Genomic DNA, 14,142 nt, shown 5'->3' on the forward strand with positions numbered 1-14,142 from the left:
GTCCGCAAAACTGGGGGGATTTCCGAGACAGTTCACGTGCTAGAAGAGAAGAATCCTCGGCGGGATGCAAAAATCGTCTGAAGTCCAAGGGGAAAAAGTTCGGGCGCCAGTTGTAACGTGCAGTGGAGATGAAGCCAGCCGCGGAGGTGTGCAGGTGGATAGCGAATGAGCAACAGCTTCTGACTTTCCAAAAAGTACTCATTTATTTACAATATCAAAAATAAAAGTGCTACCTCTACCACACATTACTAAAGAGGACACTAGTCCGCGTACACACGGGAGCATCCATTACAGGAGGAGTGCGAAGAAGAACAAAAAGGGGGTGACACCAGTCGTGAGACAGGAGGCGCCGCCATGTGGTGATACACTGCATTACAATAGCAACTGTTACAATATAAATATTGTTCTGAGAGGCTTTTTGTTGGTTGAGTCTGAAATTGATTGTATGTACAATTCATATCCTTATAAAACGGCAGAAATATGGTGTTTTATTAATAAACTTACATTTATGGATATAAAATAGCTAAAAGTATTAACAAATTTTTTATAATAAAACATTTATCATTCTTCCTGGGGAACTTAAAGAAAAAGAATAAAACATTTTCCATCGTAAAGAAAACTCCCTTAAAATATGGACAATAACAAAACTGCTAAATTCTTCCAGGATCTCTGTGTAGAGGAACCAAAAGAGATGTGCCACAGTTTCTGGATGATCCCCACAGAAAGTTCAATTAGTATTTATGTCTCTTTTAAATGTTACCATATAGTGACTGGCTGGGTAACATTTATGAAGAATTTTATATGAGATTTCCTTCACCTTGTTCACAATTAGATATTTATGGGATCATCCAGACTGTCTTCCAGGTGATATCTGGAACATGTCGGTTCCAGTAAGATATTCTATATATGGGAGAGACATGATATCTTCTTGGAATAAACTACGTATTCTCTTATTGCTGTTACCAAGTTCCTGTGAAAAGCAGATTTTTCCCACTGCTGACTCAGCTGGATCAGGGAGAGTGACTGAGGCAGATATTGAGCTGTCAGTGTTTTTATATAACATTAAAGTCCCTGAGGGTATGGCACCAAGCACCATTGAGAATTCCCCAACACTGTTTGACAAGTTTGACGAGCATCTTGACTTTTGGTCTTTGGATATTAACAGTCCTGGATATGTGACTTCTTGTTTAACAGAAATGTTACAGAGAGCATTTGCAGTGCAGCCTTTAATTGCTAGTAATTCACATTTTTTTTAGATTTCGACATAAAGCAGATGCCTCAGAGAAATCACTAATAACACTAAGGGCTGGACGGATTTGATTTGCATTCTTCAAGAAGAGTGTGGTGTCATCAGCTAGCTGGCTGATGATGAGCTCCTTATCAGCTGTGCTGATTCCTGGTATAACAGGTCAAATCGCGGGGTGGAGTCTTAATCATTTTAATTGAGCTATTGCCATTCGTGTACAAGGTTTTGATAGCTTTACAGAAAAATGCCAAATTTTTCCAAAGAGTGGAAAATAAATTGATGTTCAATTGTATCAAAAGCCTTTTAAAAATCCAGGAAGAGAATGAAGCTATAGTCAGATACCAAATCAGAGTAATCAAGTAGATCTAAAACCAGTCTCATGTTCTTAGAAAGGTGTCTGTTTCTCATAAAGCCTGATTGTGTCTCATCGATAATTGTGTCCAAGAACTCTTTCATTCTGTTAGCAAGTACTAAAGCCATAATCTCATAGTCATCATTGAGCAGACAGATGGGTCTCCAATTATCAATAAGAAGTAAGTCTTTGTTTGGCTTTGGAATAAGTGTTATGAGACCCTGAGTAAGAGTAGGAGGGAGGATGTTATTCTCTACACTTCCTATGAAAAGCTGCAGTAAGAACGGAGCCAGGAGATTAGAAAATGATTCATAAAACTCTGCAGTTAAACCATCTGTGCCGGGAGATTTGTTGGCCTTAAGTGCAGAAATAGGATTACAAACGTCCTCCACAGTCAGAGGGCTGTCACAGTGACTTCTATCTTCCACAACAATAGTTTTTAGGTTTTTAATATTATTGAGAAACAACGTTGAGACATATATATATATATTCTACTTTTCTAAATGATTGACTATTTCAATGGAGAACCTAAATGACACGGACCCGTGTTTGTTATTACATATCTCTATTTTGAATGTGACAAGTCTATCATTGCCTGTTATTCATAGGTATTAACAGAGTTTTTGGCCTTTTTTTCCTCTATAACAGTTAATTGACTCTTTACAGTGGCCTGCTATGGTTAATAATAACATGTTCAGTCATGAGTGAAATCAAAGCTTTTCTTCACTTTAGCATTTAACATTCCCAACAATATAATGTGATACCTTAATTAAAACACAGCTAATAAAACACAATTTTCTTAATGCAAACATCAGTGACTCAACATTAGCAACCAAAGGGTTCAGTCTGCAGCTCACACTCATGTGAAGCTACAGCCTCCCCCTTTAGTCTCTGTCATCCTTCTGCTCCTGCAAAAACAAAGCAAGACAAAACCTCCACCCTTCTTCTACAGGCTGGGTGAATTGTTGTGGACATTCACTAATCCTAAAGTCGGCACCGTTTTTGTCTCAGTATCAAGTCAGTAAAACTTTTAGTCGTCAGTCCGTCACAGTCCAGTCACATGCATACATCCACACACATTCATACCAGATATTGCTGATAATGGAGTCTCGCGCGCAGCCTATTCGAGCCTCCATCACCAGCAAGATGACGTCATCATTTTAAAGGAAAACAGCTCCTTGTTTTTGGACTGGATTGACTCGCTGCAATCCTTTTAGGCTCAGGACTTCTCATGTGATCAATGTCACATATAAGTGAATTTCTCCCAAGCCCATTATAATCATGGAGAAAAACACTTTGCCACTGTTTCCAATACTGGGGCCCATTGCAAACATGTCCAAGCATAAAACCATCTTTCTCTCTCTTAGAGAAAGAAAACAATCCAAACCTCACTGATAAAATCAACCTAGTGTCAAGCAAAACCCAAAAATCAACCAAAACTTCACCAGAAAGTTTTCCTCCCTCCCGGGACAATATTGTGCAGGAATACAGGCACCGTAACTCCTTTTGCACTGACAAAAACATGTTGGATTGACTTGATTCAATAGTGGACACTGGTTGCACACAAAGGTTTTGCTTTGGCAGAAACTTAAACAACTGAGTTAAATCAACACAACCTTTTCATATTCAGTAAACCTGCATGTTGTGTTCATAAAACACGATTGAAACATGTTCAGATGGAGTAAGTTGAGCTCCTGGAACATTTTAATCCTTCAATTGAAATTGAATGGGTCTACAACAACTACCATCCTCCTATCTCTATCCTGGTTGCAGCAGGGCTGGGAAATAACCCTGAAGTGATAGGTTACCAGGCAGGGTACACCCTGGACAGCTCACCAGTCTATCAGATAGAAACACACAGCCGTTTACATTCATGGATAATTTAGCCCAGGACCTTCTTACTGTGGAGCAACAGCACTAACCAGCATGCCAACAATGGAGGAAATACAGGAAAGCTATGATTTCCTGTATTTGAGGCAGAATTCTTTTGTTCTTGCCCTTGACAGGTTAATCCACAATAAATAGCAACAGCATGCATGTGGTGTGTGTGTCGTTGTCTGCCTCTTATAACTCCAGTGATTTTCCTGTAGTTTGAAATCTTATGCGGTGTTGACACAATAATTTGTTGTAAACCAGGAAATTCCCAACTGTGGTAGAAAGCACAGCTTAGCCTCAGCAAATGTTCAAAGAAAAGTCGTCACTTCCTGATTTCTGCTTCACTGATAAATATTGTCACACTGGGGTTTTTGCAAATGATATCAGTGAGCACTGTGTGGCAGCTGGAGTCAGACAACTGAAGCTCCCACAATCAAGACCACAAACAGCTTTCAAAGGAGATTTGAAGCTTTTCTGGCAGCAAGCTTCATGATTTATGGGACTGGAACTGGAACAGAAACTACCTGATCACCAATGGTGAGCTGGCATGGAATTATTTTTATGACATTTTATCAAAGTTATAAATAAGCATGCCCATTAACACATAGTGAGTGAGCATGTTGTCTTCCCACGCAGTGAACAGCGGATGCTAATGTTTTTGTCACTTTTTACAGAGTCAAACTCAAAGTAAGGTCAGTGCTTCCACGCTTTAAACGCTGCACGCTCACACTCTCTCCACACTCGATAGATTATCCATTGTTCATCTGCACACAGCTGCGGTTTTAGTAACGCAGTGTGCTTACGGGAAAGTAACAGTAATCTAATTACCTTTTTTGCAATAGTAATCCCTCACTTTACTCGTTTCTTGAAAAAAGTAATCGGATTACTGCCCATCTCTGGTCGGAGCTGTGCACTTGTGGGTTCAACCTTGTGTACACGTTTATCTTTGCTGTGTGTACTTGTACCTCTGAGTGGAAGCTGAACTCTTGAGTTCGAGTATCGAAGCATCAGCTGTGACGTTAAAGTCCAAACAGCTCGTTCATTTGACGTGCAAATGAACGAAGGTAACGCCGTTTTCATGTGGATGTGTCACTGAGACACTTTCCACATCCACAGCTCACAAAATGGGAAAACTATAGAAGTATAACAATGAAGAAGTTACTATGTTACGGGTCCCAAGGATGAAGACCTCGATGACAAATATGTTACCTGTAAAAGCAGGTGAAGAGCAGAGTAAGGAAGACACGATGCGTCTCTGCTTTCCTCCAGAACGTGTCTGAGTCTGATTTATTTCACACAAATAAATGCTATAAAACACTAAACATGAGCTTTCAATATACTGTTCAGCTGGTTCCTCGTTCACATCAATTACATTTACTTATTTCACAACATCAGTGAAATATACTCTTTTTAACTGGTTCAGTTTCTCAAGTTCACACTTCTTTCCATAACAGCTACATCCTTTTATCATATCAATAAACACATCACATTGTCTTCTGCAGTGTCTTACTGGCTAAACAGTTCTATTCAATAACAGCATTGGTAAATACATTACATTTGTTCCCTCCAGTAATTTACTGGCAAAATCACTATTTAGTGCATCATGAAACACAGCTTGTTTAATCAACCCATGAATGCCTCTGTTAGCTACACAGAGTTGCTCAGAGTGCTTGTGTTACACTAGCTAATCTACTCAGTCACTTTAACAGAACTATTAACATTCACATCTCACAGAACTGATTTGATTGGAGCATTACAACACGTTTGCACAGAGCATAGGAGCGCACTGACTCTGCTTCACGAGCGCTCCACCTAACGAGCGGGCTCGCGGTGCGGTCGCGCGGGACACTCCTCTGGTTTTCTCCCGTGTTTACATATAAATAACTTTGGCGGACCGCCTTAACTCTCCCATTCACATTAACGTGGGTAACCATGGTGACAATAAACAACATTTTCGGTGCGAGCACCGTGTACCGACCTGTAAAAGCAGGTGAAGAGCAGAGTAAGGAAGACACGTTGCGTCTCTGCTTTCCTCCAGAACGTGTCTGAGGAAGCAGCGGAAGGTGGGCTCCACTTACTGCTCCCCGAAACCCCGGAGCAAGCACCAAAGTTCCGCCCTCACTGCTTTCTAACATAAAATGAATCCCTGTTACATGGATTTTCTATCCTCTTAAAGAAACTGAAAATAAATACATATAGCAATGAAAAATGTCCCGTTACATGAGTGTTTTACACAAAATAATATTCATGTGGTCATTCCCTCACAGGGGTGCCACAACTACACTGCTGTTTTGACAGAGACACAGTGTGTTTATCTAACTTGGCTGAAGCCAAAGTTCTCCAGACAAATTCAGTCTGTTTCTGCCAAGTGTGAACTCACTGGATGAGCGCCAGATACACAGAATCAAAAAGGGATAAATTTGTTTTCTTATGTCAAGTTCATGTCACTAACAGCTTTGCAGGGTATAGCAGTCTGTACCTGACGCCGGTCATCCCACGTAGTCTTCTTCGTACCTTCTAACTGACAGCTGGTCAATAAACGAGCTCCATAAACGCTCCATATTCACCTTTACATGGAATATAAAGGGAAAAGAAGAAACACAGTGCTGTGTCAGCGTTAGACATATAGATATATCCTTGCTTTTAATACATTTGAAGGTGGGTGGGAGAGGTGCTTCTCCGCGTAGTCTACGGTCTCTTTGGGATCGGTAAAGCTTTTCCTCACATCACCATGGGTCACTAACAGCTTTGCAGGGTATAGCAGTCTGTACCTGACGCCGGTCATCCCACGTAGTCTTCCTCTCATATTTGCAAATGTGGCTCTGCGTTTCCAACAGAGGGAGGGAAATCTGGGAGGATGTTTATTTTAAAAACCCTGTGGTCTGTGGCCTCACAGACCACAACGGCAGCAGACCCGGCCTCACAAACCACAACAGCAGACCCGACCACAACAGCAGACCCAGCCTCACAAACCACAACAGCAGACCCAGCCTCACAAACCACAACAGCAGACCCGACCACAACAGCAGACCCAGCCTCACAAACCACAACAGCAGACCCAGCCTCACAAACCACAACAGCAGACCCAGCCTCACAGACCACAGCTCCAAATGCTACAACCACACAAGCCTCAGCTCCACAGATTACAGCCCAGCAATCTACAGCACAAACCATAGAACCAACAGTTGCAGAGAAATGTAAATAAATATAATATTTTTTTATTTTTAAAAAAAGGACTTTTGTTCCTATGACAGTGTTTGTTTCAGTACTCTGTAGATCATGGCATAGGAAATTTTACACCTTTAAAAAGATTTTGTTAGGTATATTTCCTAACAGAATATTTAAATTTAATAATATGTTAATGCTTTAAAAAAACATTCATGGGGCAAAACATTATAGAAAACTTGTAAAAGAATGTAAGCCACATGTGTAAAATTACACAAATGAAAAAGTGAGTCCTTCAAAACTGTGAATCTTTCTTTTGTTGTTGTGTAACCCAGAATGTTCATGATTTATATTGTATATCTGATGTACACTAAGAGTGAAAAGTTTGGACACACCTTCATTTTAATGTTGCTTCTTAATTTCCTTGTCTATTTTGTAGATTCATTGTTGATTAGAACTCGAGGCATCAAAACTATGAATGGACACATATGGAGCTGTGGAACAGCCTGCCGGAGGAGCTCAGGGCCGTAGAGAACGTACATGTTTTTAAGAACAGGCTCAAGACCCACCTTTTTAATTTAGCTTTTACTTAGCGTTTATTTATTTTATGCTTATTTATTCTATCCTGTCATTCTATTATTAATTTAGGCTTTACCTAATATTTTTTGGTTTTTCTTATTAATTTTTTAATCTTCTTAATCTTCTGTGTGTGTGTGTGTGTGTGTGTGTGTGTGTGTGTGTGTGTGTGTGTGTGTGTGTGTGTGTGTGTATTGAGAGTGTGGGGAGTGAGTTGGAGGGTGGGGTGGGCTGCTTTTAACTATGTAAAGCACTTTGTGCTACATTTTTTTTGTATGAAAAGTGCTTTATAAATAAAGATTGATTGATTGATATGGAGCACTAACCCTAACACAAATGATGTAGTAAACCAAAAAGTATGAAAGAATCAAAAATATTTTTTATATCTTAGATTCTTCAAATTAGCCACCCTTTGCTTTGATCACTGCTTTGAACACTCTAGGCATTCTGTCAGTGAGCTTCATGGGGTAGTCACCTAAGATGATTGTCACTGCATGAAAAGCATGAACACACAGAAAAACACTGAATGGGAAGGTGTGTCCCAAATTTTGACTAGTAGTGTATGTTCTTCATTTTCTTATTTTCTAAAATTGCTGTCATATATGCTGCTAGTGACATAGAATGCCCACTACAAGAAGTATATTAATGTTGTGATGATGACTGCCTGCCAGCAACAGTTTGAAAGATCAAATACTCTTTAAGACGCTGCTTTTAACAGCCCAAAAATTGACACTATATTTTAGAGATAATAAAACTAGTTTTGGAGGAGAAAAATAACATTTTTCCAGAAACGGTTATGTAATAGTAAAGGCCACAGGTGCAAGCCTTGAGCCTGAGTATTTTAAAATATAGCTTCAACTAAACATAATTTTAAAAATTTGTTGTAATAGGTGTTTCTGCAGGAAAAAAATTTGATAGGGGCCAAGAGCTTTTCTATTGCTATGTATTTAAATTTCTTTTCTTTCATTAATATGAATTTATTTAAATGTCTTTGTAGAACATTGTAAGTGTAACTTTACCCCCAAATAAAAGCAAATTTAAGTGCTCTTTTTTTTTTTTTTTTTTTACAAAATACAATGTTAAACCATGTGCCCATTTTATCAGCGTCTTAAAAGTATTTACCCTGAAACACGTCTTTTGTCAGACACTACATAAGAAATTATGCATTTTAAATTTTGATTTACATTTAGTCCTGCTGACTTATCTCTTTTTCTTATTACTTTTTGTAGATATAATGGATGCCTGGGCTGGAAAGAGTCCTCACATTCTACTCTCCAGAATTGGTGCTTACAAATTATTCTACTGGGATATCCAACAAATTGGTACAGTGATCTAGATGTAGATGTTAAATTAAGAAGTCTAAAAAAACCAAATGGTCTCCAAAGTTACTGTACTTATTGGTTATACTGTGACTTATTTGGCAAATATACCCTTTGTGATAACAAAGCCAATATGGATTACAGATGGGGGGGGCACACATTTTGGCAGCCGATGCCACACAGCCTGATAAAATCTGTATCCCTCCATAACTTTTGCTGTGAATAAGACATCTTCTCCAAAGTTACTGTACTTATTGATTAGATTGAGATTGATTTTGCAAATGAACTCATTCGTGATAGCTTTGCTACAAAGTGTAAACCGAGTGTCAATTCACTGGAGAGCGACGTGTTTCCATCTGGTTTTACAGTATTATAGTATCAAAGTCTTTTTCTAGACAAAGTATTCCCAGCAGGTTATTTCAGTGTACAGTATAATGTAAACTGTCTTCCACACGGCACATTACAATGTCACGAAACTAATATTAAATTCATCGAGTCTGCTGTTTTCCAGCTTTTACTCTTTATCGCGTCGACTGCAGATCAGTGACAAGTAGCGTACAGAACGGAGCTGGGCAAGTGGCTCCTCCTACTTTGCGCACTCCCGTGAATGGGGAAACAATTTTTGACGGGGGTAACTACTTTGGCACAACAGCGTTCTGCCGTCAAGGGCGATCATTGGTTAAATGTGATCATGTGACTGATGCAAGCCAGATCCTTTTATTTAGCAAAACTGTGATTAATAGTTAAATATTATTGTTGAGGGGCACAGACAGGACTCCGCACGCACACATTAAAAAATAATAATAATTTTTTTTAAAAAGTTGCCTCAACAAAAGGGCACCTTGGGCACCCATCAGGAAAGGGGCGGGTGCTCAAGCCCCTCTAGCCCCCCCCTCTGCACGTGCCTTCCTTTAAAGGTTCTTCAATGAACCACTGAAAGAAATGGTTCTTCAAAGAACCATTGTTTGAAAGGTTCTTTGTGGCACCAAAAAAGGTTCTTCTATGGCATCAGTCTAAAGAACCACTTTTGGTTCCAGTTGGCACCTTTATTTTTCTGAGTGTGGGGTGGCAAGTGCCACCCTAAAATGATCTCTTGCCACCCCAAGTGCCACCCCAGTTTTGCATATGACAGTGTTGTTTATTAAAATAAGATCGCATTAACAGTTTGAGCGTAGTTACAGTCAGCAGTGAATATAAATACTAAAACTGTATATATTGCATAGTGTCGTCGTCCCCCCCCCCCCCCCCCCCCCCCTGCATCAGTAACAAATGGTTCAGCCCATAGCAGGACAGCTTTTTTCTTGTTTTCAGCAGCAAGCGATGCTTATGATCGTGCCAGAGCACATTCTGAACAACACCATGGGAATTTTGGATTTTACACAGGTGGGTGGATGTTACACTGTGGAAATGGAGGAAGGTGAGTGTTATTAACCCTCTGTGGTCCACGGACATGCTGCACCTCCAAATCACATGACTGATGTAAGCTGCCATAGCAACAAGCTGCAGCAACGCTGAGTCTCTGTTTCAGCCACATTGAAAGTTCAGACTTCAAAGTTTTTAAATTTTAATTACAGGCCAGTAAATCCAGAGTTATGATCATATATATCAGCCACGCTTTGTTCTAAACACTGTCGTCACATTTGTGTGTGTTTTAAGCGTTTTCTAAGGACAGCGCGAAAACAGTAAAGAAAGGAAAAAATCCACGTTTCCTATCGGTGGAAAAATGCACCATGTCGACCAAGAAAATTTCTCTAGATCCGCCCTTGGTCTTGCTGCCACAGATGGAGCTCCCACAGCCAGGGGAAGGAGTACTAGCGGTCCAGAAGCAGCGGCCAGCCAACCACTGCAGAGGCCGGCCACTTCAGAGAAAGCCAAAGACGGGACCCTGGACCCCAAGAACCACCCGACACCTGGGGGAACCCCGACCGCGCAACTAAGAGGAACAAGCCATCCCCGGAAAACAACCCTCATAGGAGCAGGCCAGCAAGTCTCGCACCAGTTGTGACATCACATCCTGTGTCGTGCGACATAATCGTTGTGGTGCGTTGATCAGTATCGCTTAATTTTTGTAACTTGATCCATTTGCCGTGGTCGTTGCAATCATGCTCATTTTTCCACCATTTTAATGATGATCCTGCACCGAAGCTCAGAGACACACGAATACACAGAGTGAGATGTTGAAGCAGTTTGAAAATGTGAATTTGTGGAGAGAAGTTTGCAAAAAACACCCTCAACAAAGTCGTGGCTTCCAGGACGTGAGCATAAATCTTTGCACAGATAATGTTCATATGTGGATTCCTGGTTTTCTGCAGTTAATTGTGACCCAAAGCGTATTTTTAAAATGGTTCCAGGCAATAAAGTCTAAAAATAAATACATCTACTTCCTTTTTCTGTGTTCCAGCCTCAGTGACTCTGACACAGTGCTGTAATATTTACACCTCTGATGAAAGCAGAGTTTGTAGTTGCAGAGAAATACTCGACTCATTTTGGGCATTTACGAGCAGGAACCTCAGAAAGCCCCTCGCTGCTTCACTGGTTAAGAAGCAAAGCAAACATTAGTTCACAGTGATGTTAATTAAGGCCCAAAGTTTAGGAACGAACGTCAGCACTTCACTAATGAATGTAATGCTGATTCATGTGCTTGTTTTGTAATGTGCATGTTGTGCGTTGCTATTTCCCATATTCTTTGGCACTGATAGATGAAGAGTCTCAGGCAGGACCGAGGCTGCCAGCTGCTGACAGTGAGCAGGGAGAGAGCAGCAGAAGCTGGGCAAGAGCAGGGCACCTTCAGCCCCCTTCATCAGTCAGAAATCATTTGGGTGTCTGTGTGAAATGTCTGATTTTTAAAATCTTTTTGTAGACATATTTATTAAATGTTTAACAATTATATAGAAGAAAGACAATGTAAAGAACAAAACATGACAAAACAAAATGAGTTGAAGTTATGAACTGTTTCTGAGAGACAAATAACACCAGGATCCTTTTTGTGTAGCTGACAGCTGGTAACTGTGCAGGGGCGGGTCTAGCAAAGTGTTGCCAGGGGGGCAGGTAGGGCATTAACAGGGAGAGGGGGGCACAAAGAAATACTTTTCTTTCTTGTTCTCATTTAAAATGTCTCGCTTTTAATAAATAATTATCTGAATCTTACAACAAACGTTTTCATCTGATGTAAAATGTATAGAAATCCATTATTGTACATAGTCATTTTTTAGGGTCCCATCATAATTTCTTCAGAAGTAAGTACTGCATATGATGCCAGTGTTTCCCACATTTTCTAGATTCTGCACCAGTACTGTGTGTAAAATGCATCAAAAAGTCAGTTTGATTCTTTCTCAGCTGTCTTTCTGTCTCCTTTCACTTTTTAAAGGTTGCCATGTTAGAAAACATATTTTGCCCTGCCGTGCTGTTTATTGATGTGGCAAATGAAAGGTTTATGAAAACATATCTAAATCTGTCATCAGTAATCAGCAATGATCATGTCTCACCTCTAGTCTCTGTCTTAATGTCAGGTTTTCACCGTGTGTTGTAGATGTTCAGGAGGTTAACTCGACCAACAGTCTACTTCCTGTTTAGAATACCAGGACAGGGAGGATGGTGCAGGTTTAAGTTTATTAGACTGATGCATGTATACCAACAAGACAGCGTCCATCACTGTGACAACAGCGTTTGTTTTCATTCAAAGGCTTCATGGTTTTTCCTTTAATACCTGGGGGGCCGGTCTCCAGTCAAAATGCCCGCGACCATTTTTTGTCCCAGTCCAGCCCTGGTCAGGAGTCACAGTCAAGTGTGAGCTGCATGGCCCCTCTATGAATATTGTGGCTTTCCTAATGGCCCCTGTTGAGTCTAATTGTTGAATGTTGTCAATGTGTTTCTTAAATTTTACAGGTCTTAGTTCAATCTGTAGGATCAAGACATTCCTTTGATCCTGACCACCTCTCCACCCACTCTGTGCTGGGGGAGGATTATTGTCGACACATCTCTTGTGAAGATTCTGTTTCTTGTGTGGTCAGCTTCCTGCCCTTTAGTGGCTTCACTGTGTTGTGCACGGTGAACCAATACAGGAAGTGAACCATATATTGGGTGTGGGGGAGATCACCATTTTATGGCTAAGGATGCTGTTAGAAACAGTTGGAAGTCACACACACAGAGAGACACACAAACACTAACTCACTCAAACAGCTGAACTACAATGATCCATGTAGCAAACACAAACTGTTATATCACCTTTGGGCTTTTGGAGCCTTGACCTGACTTTTAAAAAATAATTGGAAAAAAGCTCTATGCTGCTACAAAATGAAAAATAGATATTTGCAAAATTCTGCCCAAGTATGTATTTTACCTGGTTACTGCGTGTGGCGGGCGTGGTCTGCAGCGCCGCTGCAGGGGAGGCGGACGCACCTGAGCGGCACCCGCAATCACGCCTTAACGTCTGTGCTCTCTCTGCTGTTGTTGGTGTGTGTCGGGCTGTGAGCTGCAAAGCTACAGCCGGCTGTGTGCGCACAGCAACCGTGTGTGTAAAGTGGTCAATAAAGAGATGCTGAAAAGCGCGTTCATGCAAACATCGTCGGGTCTGCCGTGATATGTTTACAACGGGACTTCTGCTCCTGAACCTCTGCGCACAGCGTCTGCAGGTCGGGGCTGTACGAAGTCACTTTATCTCTACAGGACTGTAAGCTGTCGTCTGTGAGGCGTGAGCGTGTTTGTTTGAACACAGTTCACGGTGGAGAACAGCTGCTGACATAATGTGGATCCAAGATCCATAACTGGCCTACCTGGGGCTGAAAGTCTCCATAAATGCAGGCGTTTCGGCGGCTACACCGGCTTCCACGAGTGTGACGCTTATTTTGAGAAAATAATAGAATATAAATGTATTTTTATATTCCAATATCACAATAATCTTCCAATGTAGAACTACAAGTTAAAAAAGAAGTAACATAAATCAAATCCACTTCAGCTAAATACTTCTCATTTATTTCCATCTTACATGCTGTGACTGCAGCCATTCCCACATCTCTGTGAATGGGACTCATGGACATGGATCAGTGGTTGTTGATCAATGGTCCTGAGAATCTGCATAATTAAGATGAAGGAACGGAGCTCCCAGCCCATCGTTCCTGCAGCTGCTTTCAGTCTTTATGCAAATGTCCTGTTTGTAAGACTGAAACCTGCAGCTGAGACTGAAGACGTCACCTGATGATGACGACACGTTTCTCCCACAAAACGCTGCGTCCAGATGAACAGAAGCAACAGACTCACTTTCCTGGATGATTGAGATGCATCAAGACTTCATTGTGTGTTACTTCTCATTCAGCACAGACACATTATTCCTGTTAGGTCATGTCAGCTGTCACTCAGTACAAGCACAACTGTGAACAACACAAACTTCTCTTCAATGTGTCACAGAAACACTAAGTGTGAGAGCCTGTATGACACACAGGACAGACTGTAAGCTCTGCTGGCTGCACAGCACTTTGTAGCAGTTTTCCAACATGTCCTCCACCCGTGATGTCAGTGGTGGGACCCCAGTCACAGCACTCAGCACCACCTCCTTTAAATGGATTTTATAGCAGTTCCTCCCGTTACTCGGTGCAACGCTTCTTAAATGTGTT

At 41.0% G+C, this 14,142-nt stretch overlaps 2 protein-coding genes across 2 annotated transcripts in view; one reads left to right on the top strand and one right to left on the bottom strand.

Moving 5' to 3' along the window:
- The window catches only part of LOC309702241 (uncharacterized protein), a 163,948-nt gene extending 159,115 nt beyond the window's left edge, over positions 1-4,833 (bottom strand). Inside the window, exon 1 of the mRNA XM_082526784.1 lies at positions 4,683-4,833. The gene's annotated coding sequence lies outside the window, so the exon portion shown is untranslated. The remainder of the gene's footprint in view (positions 1-4,682) is intronic.
- The window catches only part of LOC309702189 (protein NLRC3-like), a 306,079-nt gene that overhangs the window by 96,827 nt on the left and 195,110 nt on the right, over positions 1-14,142 (top strand). The gene's annotated exons all lie outside the window — the stretch shown is intronic.

This window comes from Aulonocara stuartgranti, assembly GCF_965226115.1.
Source record: "Aulonocara stuartgranti genome assembly, chromosome: 3".
Taxonomy (NCBI): Eukaryota; Metazoa; Chordata; class Actinopteri; order Cichliformes; family Cichlidae; genus Aulonocara; species Aulonocara stuartgranti.